Here is a 10,000-nt window from a genome sequence, read left to right as displayed (position 1 = left end):
TTGGGGCATTTTTAAACACTTTGCTCTTTTTCCCCCTCTCCCAACCAGGGGGCCTGGGGAGCCTCCTCCTGCGGGGATGGGGTACCAGGAGGCCGGGGAACATTATTCAACACTTTGGGGCATTTTTAAACACTTTGCTCTTTTTCCCCCTCTCCCAACCAGGGGGCCTGGGGAGCCTCCTCCTGCGGGGATGGGGAACCAGGGGCCTGGGGAACATTTTCAACACTTTGGGGCATTTTTAAACACTTTGCTCTTTTTCCCCCTCTCCCAACCAGGGGGCCTTGGGAGCCTCCTCCTGCGGGGATGGGGAACCAGGGGCCTGGGGAACATTTTCAACACTTTGGGGCATTTTTAAACACTTTGCTCTTTTTTCCCCCTCTCCCAACCAGGGGGCCTGGGGAGCCTCCTCCTGCGGGGATGGGGTACCAGGAGGCCGGGGAACATTATTCAACACTTTGGGGCATTTTTAAACACTTTGCTCTTTTTCCCCCTCTCCCAACCAGGGGGCCTTGGGAGCCTCCTCCTGCGGGGATGGGGAACCAGGGGCCTGGGGAACATTTTCAACACTTTGGGGCATTTTTAAACACTTTGCTCTTTTTCCCCCTCTCCCAACCAGGGGGCCTGGGGAGCCTCCTCCTGCGGGGATGGGGAACCAGGGGCCTGGGGAACATTTTCAACACTTTGGGGCATTTTTAAACACTTTGCTCTTTTTCCCCCTCTCCCAACCAGGGGGCCTTGGGAGCCTCCTCCTGCGGGGATGGGGAACCAGGGGCCTGGGGAACATTTTCAACACTTTGGGGCATTTTTAAACACTTTGCTCTTTTTCCCCCTCTCCCAACCAGGGGGCCTGGGGAGCCTCCTCCTGCGGGGATGGGGAACCAGGGGCCTGGGGAACATTTTCAACACTTTGGGGCATTTTTAAACACTTTGCTCTTTTTCCCCCTCTCCCAACCAGGGGGCCTGGGGAGCCTCCTCCTGCGGGGATGGGGAACCAGGGGCCTGGGGAACATTTTCAACACTTTGGGGCATTTTTAAACACTTTGCTCTTTTTCCCCCTCTCCCAACCAGGGGGCCTTGGGAGCCTCCTCCTGCGGGGATGGGGAACCAGGGGCCTGGGGAACATTTTCAACACTTTGGGGCATTTTTAAACACTTTGCTCTTTTTCCCCCTCTCCCAACCAGGGGGCCTGGGGAGCCTCCTCCTGCGGGGATGGGGAACCAGGGGCCTGGGGAACATTTTCAACACTTTGGGGCATTTTTAAACACTTTGCTCTTTTTCCCCCTCTCCCAACCAGGGGGCCTGGGGAGCCTCCTCCTGCGGGGATGGGGAACCAGGGGCCTGGGGAACATTTTCAACACTTTGGGGCATTTTTAAACACTTTGCTCTTTTTCCCCCTCTCCCAACCAGGGGCCTGGGGAGCCTCCTCCTGCGGGCATGGAGAACCAGGGGGCCTGGGGAGCCTCCTCCTGCGGGGATGGGGAACCAGGGGCCTGGGGAGCCTCCTCCTGCGGGGATGGAGAACCAAGGGGCCTGGGGAGCCTCCTCCTGCGGGCATGGAGAACATGGGGGCCTGGGGAGCCTCCTCCTGCGGGGATGGAGAACCAGGGGGCCTGGGGAGCCTCCTCCTGCGGGCATGGAGAACCAGGGGGCCTGGGGAGCCTCCTCCTGCGGGGATGGGGAACCAGGGGGCCTGGGGAGCCTCCTCCTGCGGGGATGGAGAACCAGGGGGCCTGGGGAGCCTCCTCCTGCGGGCATGGAGAACCAGGGGGCCTGGGGAGCCTCCTCCTGCGGGGATGGAGAACCAGGGCGCCTGGGGAGCCTCCTCCTGCGGGGATGGAGAACCAGGGGCCTGGGGAGCCTCCTCCTGCGGGGATGGAGAACCAAGGGGCCTGGGGAGCCTCCTCCTGCGGGCATGGAGAACATGGGGGCCTGGGGAGCCTCCTCCTGCGGGGATGGAGAACCAGGGGGCCTGGGGAGCCTCCTCCTGCGGGGATGGGGAACCAGGGGGCCTGGGGAGCCTCCTCCTGCGGTGATGGGGAACCATGGGGCCTGGGGAGCCTCCTCCTGCGGGGATGGAGAACCAGGGGGCCTGGGGAGCCTCCTCCTGCGGGGATGGAGAACCAGGGCGCCTGGGGAGCCTACTCCTGCGGGGATGGAGAACCAAGGGGCCTGGGGAGCCTCCTCCTGCGGGCATGGAGAACATGGGGGCCTGGGGAGCCTCCTCCTGCGGGGATGGAGAACCAGGGGGCCTGGGGAGCCTCCTCCTGCGGGGATGGAGAACCAGGGGGCCTGGGGAGCCTCCTCCTGCGGGCATGGAGAACCAGGGGGCCTGGGGAGCCTCCTCCTGCGGGGATGGGGAACCAGGGGCCTGGGGAGCCTCCTCCTGCGGGCATGGAGAACCAGGGGGCCTGGGGAGCCTCCTCCTGCGGGGATGGGGAACCAGGGGGCCTGGGGAGCCTCCTCCTGCACCAGGGGGCCTGGGGAGCCTCCTCCTGCGGGGATGGGGAACCAGGGGGCCTGGGGAGCCTCCTCCTGCGGTGATGGGGAACCATGGGGCCTGGGGAGCCTCCTCCTGCGGGGATGGGGAACCAGGGGGCCTGGGGAGCCTCCTCCTGCGGGGATGGGGAACCAGGGGCCTGGGGAGCCTCCTCCTGCACCAGGGGGCCTGGGGAGCCTCCTCCTGCGGGGATGGGGAACCAGGGGGCCTGGGGAGCCTCCTCCTGCGGGGATGGGGAACCAGGGGCCTGGGGAACATTTTCAACACTTTGGGGCATTTCACAAGCGCTTCCCTCGCTTACGGCCACACCACCCTGAATGAGCCCGATCTCGTCTGATCTCGGAAGCCAAGCAGGGTCGGGCCCAGTTAGTACTTGGATGGGAGACCGCCTGGGAATACTGGGTGCTGTAAGCATTTTTTTTTGCCATTATTTGTGGGTAGAAAAGTGAGAAAAGTGACCTAAAATAGAACCGGGACTAGGCGGCAGTTCCCCCCACCAGGCGGCGGCATTTGGGGCATTATTTGTGGGTAAGAAAGTGAGAAAAGTGACCTAAAATAGAACCGGGACTAGGCGGCAGTTCCCCCCACCAGGCGGCGGCATTTGGGGCATTATTTGTGGGTCAGAAAGTGAGAAAAGTGACCTAAAATAGAACCGGGACTAGGCGGCAGTTCCCCCCACCAGGCGGCGGCATTTGGGGCATTATTTGTGGGTCAGAAAGTGAGAAAAGTGACCTAAAATAGAACCGGGACTAGGCGGCAGTTCCCCCCACCAGGCGGCGGCATTTGGGGCATTATTTGTGGGTCAGAAAGTGAGAAAAGTGACCTAAAATAGAACCGGGACTAGGCGGCAGTTCCCCCCACCAGGCGGCGGCATTTGGGGCATTATTTGTGGGTCAGAAAGTGAGAAAAGTGACCTAAAATAGAACCGGGACTAGGCGGCAGTTCCCCCCACCAGGCGGCGGCATTTGGGGCATTATTTGTGGGTCAGAAAGTGAGAAAAGTGACCTAAAATAGAACCGGGACTAGGCGGCAGTTCCCCCCACCAGGCGGCGGCATTTGGGGCATTATTTGTGGGTCAGAAAGTGAGAAAAGTGACCTAAAATAGAACCGGGACTAGGCGGCAGTTCCCCCCACCAGGCGGCGGCATTTGGGGCATTATTTGTGGGTCAGAAAGTGAGAAAAGTGACCTAAAATAGAACCGGGACTAGGCGGCAGTTCCCCCCACCAGGCGGCGGCATTTGGGGCATTATTTGTGGGTCAGAAAGTGAGAAAAGTGACCTAAAATAGAACCGGGACTAGGCGGCAGTTCCCCCCACCAGGCGGCGGCATTTGGGGCATTATTTGTGGGTCAGAAAGTGAGAAAAGTGACCTAAAATAGAACCGGGACTAGGCGGCAGTTCCCCCCACCAGGCGGCGGCATTTGGGGCATTATTTGTGGGTCAGAAAGTGAGAAAAGTGACCTAAAATAGAACCGGGACTAGGCGGCAGTTCCCCCCACCAGGCGGCGGCATTTGGGGCATTATTTGTGGGTCAGAAAGTGAGAAAAGTGACCTAAAATAGAACCGGGACTAGGCGGCAGTTCCCCCACCAGGTGGCGGCATTTGGGGACCCGTAGTGTGGGCAGAAAACTCACCAAAGTGACTTAAAATAGAACCGGTGCAGGCGGCATGTTCCCCCACCAGATGGCGGCATTTGGGGACCCGTAGTGTGGGCAGAAAACTCACCAAAGTGACTTAAAATAGAACCGGTGCAGGCGGCATGTTCCCCCACCAGATGGCGGCATTTGGGGACCCGTAGTGTGGGTAGAAAACTCACCAAAGTGACTTAAAATAGAACCGGTGCAGGCGGCATGTTCCCCCACCAGATGGCGGCATTTGGGGACCCGTAGTGTGGGTAGAAAACTCACCAAAGTGACTTAAAATAGAACCGGTGCAGGCGGCATGTTCCCCCACCAGATGGCGGCATTTGGGGAGCCGTAGTGTGGGCAGAAAACTCACCAAAGTGACTTAAAATAGAACCGGTGCAGGCGGCATGTTCCCCCACCAGATGGCGGCATTTGGGGAGCCGTAGTGTGGGCAGAAAACTCACCAAAGTGACTTAAAATAGAACCGGTGCAGGCGGCATGTTCCCCCACCAGATGGCGGCATTTGGGGACCCGTAGTGTGGGCAGAAAACTCACCAAAGTGACTTAAAATAGAACCGGTGCAGGCGGCATGTTCCCCCACCAGATGGCGGCATTTGGGGAGCCGTAGTGTGGGCAGAAAACGCACCAAAGTGACTTAAAATAGAACCGGTGCAGGCGGCATGTTCCCCCACCAGATGGCGGCATTTGGGGACCCGTAGTGTGGGCAGAAAACTCACCAAAGTGACTTAAAATAGAACCGGTGCAGGCGGCATGTTCCCCCACCAGATGGCGGCATTTGGGGACCTGCAGTGTGGGTAGAAAACTCACCAAAGTGTCCTAAAATAGAACCGGGACCAGGGGGCCTCTTCCCCCACCAGGTGGCGGGCTTGGGGGGCTTGGTTTCCGGGTAGAAAACTCACCAAAGTGTCCTAAAATAGAACCGGGACCAGGGGGCATGCTCCCCCACCAGGCGGCGGGCTTGGGGGGCTTGGTTTGCGGGTAGAAAACTCACCAAAGTGTCCTAAAATAGAACCAGGACCAGGGGGCATGTTCCCCCACCAGGCGGCGGGCTTGGGGGGCTTGGTTTGCGGGTAGAAAACTCACCAAAGTGTCCTAAAATAGAACCGGGACCAGGGGGCCTCTTCCCCCACCAGGCGGCGGGCTTGGGGGGCTTGGTTTGCGGGTAGAAAACTCACCAAAGTGACCTAAAATAGAACCGGGCTAGGCGGCATGTTCCCCCACCAGGCGGCGGGCTTGGGGGGCTTGGTTTGCGGGTAGAAAACTCACCAAAGTGTCCTAAAATAGAACCGGGACCAGGGGGCATGTTCCCCCACCAGGCGGCGGGCTTGGGGGGCTTGGTTTGCGGGTAGAAAACTCACCAAAGTGTCCTAAAATAGAACCGGGACCAGGGGGCATCTTCCCCCACCAGGCGGCGGGCTTGGGGGGCTTGGTTTGCGGGTAGAAAACTCACCAAAGTGTCCTAAAATAGAACCGGGACCAGGGGGCATCTTCCCCCACCAGGCGGCGGGCTTGGGGGGCTTGGTTTGCGGGTAGAAAACTCACCAAAGTGTCCTAAAATAGAACCGGGACCAGGGGGCCTCTTCCCCCACCAGGCGGCGGGCTTGGGGGGCTTGGTTTGCGGGTAGAAAACTCACCAAAGTGACCTAAAATAGAACCGGGCCAGGCGGCATGCTCCCCCACCAGGCGGCGGGCTTGGGGGGCTTGGTTTGCGGGTAGAAAACTCACCAAAGTATCGGCAAAATAGAACCAGGGAAGGGGGGGATGTCGGTCACAAGGTGCCCGAGTCAGAGAACCAGGAAAACGGACATAAATCCAGAAAACCTCGGTGTCTGACTGCTCCTCAAAAAGTGGTCTTTTTGATGTCACGAGCGCAACCACCTAGAGGTTAATGGGGAGGGATGGTGTGAGCGCAAACGGATTTTTCCTAAGTGTGACTGCTCCTCAAAAAGTGGTCTTTTTGATGTCACGAGCGCAACCACCTAGAGGTTAATGGGGAGGGATGGTGTGAGCGCAAACGGATTTTTCCTAAGTGTGACTGCTCCTCAAAAAGTGGTCTTTTTGATGTCACGAGCGCAACCACCTAGAGGTTAATAGGGAGCGAGTACAACAGGGGAGGGAGTGAATGGGCTCGGACTGTGGCCGAGCCTGGTGCCTCAAAATCGGACAAGGTTGGACTGGAAGCCCGCTGAGAACTCTGGTTCTTTTGCCAGACGAAACGAATTTTTTCCGAGTGTGACTGCTCTGCAAAAAGTGGTCTTTTTGATGTCACGAGCGCAACCACCTAGAGGTTAATGGGGAGGGAGTGGAAAAAACGACAAAGTGTTGAGCTCCGGACCGGGATGGCGGGCGACTCGAGCGGTCATGCCCGACTTTGAGACACTTTGTCGCGGTCATGCGAGCGACCTCCACTGCTCCCCGGAGGTGCCCCGGACCGGGTTGGCGGGTGACTCGAGCGGTCCTGCCCGACTTTGAGACCCTTTGTCGCGGTCATGCGGGCGTCCTCCGCCGGTCCCCGGAGGTGCCCCGGACCGGGTTGGCGGGTGACTCGAGCGGTCATGCCCGACTTTGAGACACTTTGTCGCGGTCATGCGGGCGACCTCCGCCGGTCCCTGGAGGTGCCCCGGACCGGGTTGGCGGGTGACTCGAGCGGTCGTGCCCGACTTTGAGACACTTTGTCGCGGTCATGCGGGCGTCCTCCGCCGGTCCCTGGAGGTGCCCCGGACCGGGTTGGCGGGTGACTCGAGCGGTCGTGCCCGACTTTGAGACACTTTGTCGCGGTCATGCGGGCGTCCTCCGCCGGTCCCTGGAGGTGCCCCGGACCGGGTTGGCGGGTGACTCGAGCAGTCATGCCCGACTTTGAGACACTTTGTCGCGGTCATGCGGGCGTCCTCCGCCGGTCCCTGGAGGTGCCCCGGACCGGGTTGGCGGGTGACTCGAGCGGTCATGCCCGACTTTGAGACACTTTGTCGCGGTCATGCGGGCGTCCTCCGCCGGTCCCTGGAGGTGCCCCGGACCGGGTTGGCGGGTGACTCGAGCGGTCGTGCCCGACTTTGAGACACTTTGTCGCGGTCATGCGGGCGTCCTCCGCCGGTCCCTGGAGGTGCCCCGGACCGGGTTGGCGGGTGACTCGAGCGGTTGTGCCCGACTTTGAGACACTTTGTCGCGGTCATGCGGGCCTCCTCCGCCGGTCCCTGGAGGTGCCCCGGACCGGGTTGGCGGGTGACTCGAACGGTCATGACCGACTTTGAGACACTTTGTCGCGGTCATGCGGGCGTCCTCCGCCGGTCCCTGGAGGTGCCCCGGACCGGGTTGGCGGGTGACTCGAGCGGTCGTGCCCGACTTTGAGACACTTTGTCGCGGTCATGCGGGCGTCCTCCGCCGGTCCCTGGAGGTGCCCCGGACCGGGTTGGCGGGTGACTCGAGCGGTCCTGCCCGACTTTGAGACACTTTGTCGCGGTCATGCGGGCGTCCTCCGCCGGTCCCTGGAGGTGCCCCGGACCGGGTTGGCGGGTGACTCGAGCGGTCGTGCCCGACTTTGAGACACTTTGTCGCGGTCATGCGGGCGTCCTCCGCCGGTCCCTGGAGGTGCCCCGGACCGGGTTGGCGGGTGACTCGAGCGGTCGTGCCCGACTTTGAGACACTTTGTCGCGGTCATGCGGGCGTCCTCCGCCGGTCCCTGGAGGTGCCCCGGACCGGGTTGGCGGGTGACTCGAGCGGTCGTGCCCGACTTTGAGACACTTTGTCGCGGTCATGCGGGCGTCCTCCGCCGGTCCCTGGAGGTGCCCCGGACCGGGTTGGCGGGTGACTCGAGCGGTCATGCCCGACTTTGAGACACTTTGCCGCGGTCATGCGGGCGACCTCCGCCGGTCCCTGGAGGTGCCCCGGACCGGGTTGGCGGGTGACTCGAGCGGTCGTGCCCGACTTTGAGACACTTTGCCGCGGTCATGCGGGCGACCTCCGCCGGTCCCTGGATGGCGGGCTCCAGTGAGGTCGGCGGGGGAAGGCTCGGGCTGAGGCCGACTTCGGTGCCTCAAAGTCGGACAAGGTTGGATTGGAAGTCCGCTGTGTTGAGGACCAGTGGCATTCGGCGGTGGAACGCTCAGAACTTGGCCGACATCGGTGCCTCAACGTCGGACAAGGTTGGAGTGGATGACCGCTGATAACTCTGGTTCTTTTGCCAGACGAAAGAAATTTTTCCCGAGTGTGACTGCTCTGAAAAAAGTGGTCTTTTTGATGTCACGAGCGCAACCACCTAGAGGTTAATAGGGAGGCACCATAACAGGAGAGGGAGTGAAAAGGCTCGGACGGTGGCCGAGCCTGGTGCCTCAAAATCGGACAAGGTTGGAGTGGATGACCGCTGAAAACTCTGGTTCTTTTGCCAGACGAAAGAAATTTTTCCCGAGTGTGACTGCTCTGCAAAAAGTGGTCTTTTTGATGTCACGAGCGCAACCACCTAGAGGTTAATAGGGAGGCACCATAACAGGAGAGGGAGTGAAAAGGCTCGGAGGGTGGCCGAGCCTGGTGCCTCAAAATCGGACAAGGTTGGAGTGGATGACCGCTGAAAACTCTGGTTCTTTTGCCAGACGAAAGAAATTTTTTCCGAGTGTGACTGCTCTGCAAAAAGTGGTATTTTTGATGTCACGAGCGCAACCACCTAGAGGTTAATAGGGAGGCACCATAACAGGAGAGGGAGTGAAAAGGCTCGGAGGGTGGCCGAGCCTGGTGCCTCAAAATCGGACAAGGTTGGAGTGGATGACCGCTGAAAACTCTGGTTCTTTTGCCAGACGAAAGAAATTTTTCCCGAGTGTGACTGCTCTGAAAAAAGTGGTCTTTTTGATGTCACGAGCGCAACCACCTAGAGGTTAATAGGGAGGCACCATAACAGGAGAGGGAGTGAAAAGGCTCGGAGGGTGGCCGAGCCTGGTGCCTCAAAATCGGACAAGGTTGGAGTGGATGACCGCTGAACACTCTGGTTCTTTTGCCAGACGAAAGAAATTTTTTCCGAGTGTGACTGCTCTGCAAAAAGTGGTCTTTTTGATGTCACGAGCGCAACCACCTAGAGGTTAATAGGGAGGCACCATAACAGGAGAGGGAGTGAAAAGGCTCGGACGGTGGCCGAGCCTGGTGCCTCAAAATCGGACAAGGTTGGAGTGGATGACCGCTGAAAACTCTGGTTCTTTTGCCAGACGAAAGAAATTTTTTCCGAGTGTGACTGCTCTGCAAAAAGTGGTCTTTTTGATGTCACGAGCGCAACCACCTAGAGGTTAATAGGGAGGCACCATAACAGGAGAGGGAGTGAAAAGGCTCGGAGGGTGGCCGAGCCTGGTGCCTCAAAGTCGGACAAGGTTGGAGTGGATGACCGCTGAGAACTCTGGTTCTTTTGCCTGACGAAAGAAATTTTTTCCGAGTGTGACTGCTCTGCAAAAAGTGGTCTTTTTGATGTCACGAGCGCAACCACCTAGAGGTTAATAGGGAGGCACCATAACAGGAGAGGGAGTGAAAAGGCTCGGAGGGTGGCCGAGCCTGGTGCCTCAAAATCGGACAAGGTTGGAGTGGATGACCGCTGAAAACTCTGGTTCTTTTGCCTGACGAAAGAAATTTTTTCCGAGTGTGACTGCTCTGCAAAAAGTGGTCTTTTTGATGTCACGAGCGCAACCACCTAGAGGTTAATAGGGAGGCACCATAACAGGAGAGGGAGTGAAAAGGCTCGGAGGGTGGCCGAGCCTGGTGCCTCAAAGTCGGACAAGGTTGGAGTGGATGGCCGCGGAGAACTCTGGTTCTTTTGCCTGACGAAAGAAATTTTTTCCGAGTGTGACTGCTCCTCAAAAAGTGGTCTTTTTGATGTCACGAGCGCAACC

At 59.3% G+C, this 10,000-nt stretch overlaps 1 non-coding gene across 1 annotated transcript; it reads left to right on the top strand.

The window, feature by feature from the left end:
* The first annotated feature begins 2,792 nt into the window (after window positions 1–2,792).
* LOC148058280 (5S ribosomal RNA) lies at window positions 2,793–2,911 on the top strand. Its single transcript, XR_015709994.1, has one exon. It is a non-coding gene; the product is annotated as a 5S ribosomal RNA (ribosomal RNA).
* Window positions 2,912–10,000: the final 7,089 nt, after the last annotated feature.

Source organism: Callionymus lyra, unplaced genomic scaffold, assembly GCF_982586985.1.
Source record: "Callionymus lyra unplaced genomic scaffold, fCalLyr1.hap1.1 HAP1_SCAFFOLD_120, whole genome shotgun sequence".
Taxonomy (NCBI): Eukaryota; Metazoa; Chordata; class Actinopteri; order Syngnathiformes; family Callionymidae; genus Callionymus; species Callionymus lyra.
Note: the sequence above shows the minus strand (reverse complement) of the source record. Positions and strands in the feature narration are given on the sequence as shown.